Source organism: Etheostoma spectabile, chromosome 3 (assembly GCF_008692095.1).
Source record: "Etheostoma spectabile isolate EspeVRDwgs_2016 chromosome 3, UIUC_Espe_1.0, whole genome shotgun sequence".
Lineage (NCBI taxonomy): Eukaryota > Metazoa > Chordata > Actinopteri > Perciformes > Percidae > Etheostoma > Etheostoma spectabile.
Window position 1 is genome coordinate 30,111,197 of NC_045735.1, and position 829 is coordinate 30,112,025.

An 829-nucleotide genomic window follows, 5' to 3' on the forward strand; every position below is an offset into this window, starting at 1 on the left:
TTGCACGTGAGAAGCGCAGTTCACGGGTGTTAAGGCTGCACACAGACACTCAAGTCAGTGTTTGAATTTTACAATTCACAATTTTAACATAAATGCATGATTTGGGAGAACTGAAAAAAGCACAGTTCATGGGTGTTAATGCTGCAAACAGACACTGTGTCACTATTTGAATATTAAAATTCCCAACTTAAACAGAAATATAAAAAACACAGGATTAGATATCAGTCCAACATTCACAAGAATCTTAATGCACAGTTAACTAAATCTAAAGTATGTATTTGTTTGCTACATATGTGTTAATCTTTTGTTAAACGTATATTTTCAATTAAGAAAGAAAGAAAAAAACATGTTAATTTACTATTTAATCTACTACTACTATTATATTACTACTATTCTACTATTACTACTATTTTATGAATGCAATACTTGCATTTTACACAACAATTGAATTTCCCCTCTAAGGGATCTTATTTTTATGTCATCTTATCTTTTTACGGCCAAATAGTGATTTGGCACTTAATGAACATTTCAGTCATTAATACTACACAAAACCTTTCCAACATTATTGTGAACATCATGCAAATCAAAACATTTTTTTTTCCCTAGAGAAAAAAATAAATCGTCTTATCCCCCACTTTTCAATCTTACTAACCTCCCTGTGCATCTTAGTGGATCAGGCATGTTGGTGTAGTTATTCTTCACTGTATAAACATATTGGTGTATGGAGAAAACACCACCAATAACGTAGTCACCATCCGTAGAGAACACAGGGAGATGAGTGGTACCCTGGAGCTTACATTTCACAGATGAAGTCTGAGTGCTGACCCCA

The 829-nt window shown here is 33.3% G+C and overlaps 1 pseudogene; it reads right to left on the reverse strand.

The window, feature by feature from the left end:
* The window catches only part of LOC116687068 (extracellular calcium-sensing receptor-like), a 5,433-nt pseudogene extending 4,737 nt beyond the window's left edge, over positions 1 to 696 (reverse strand).
* Positions 697 to 829: the final 133 nt, after the last annotated feature.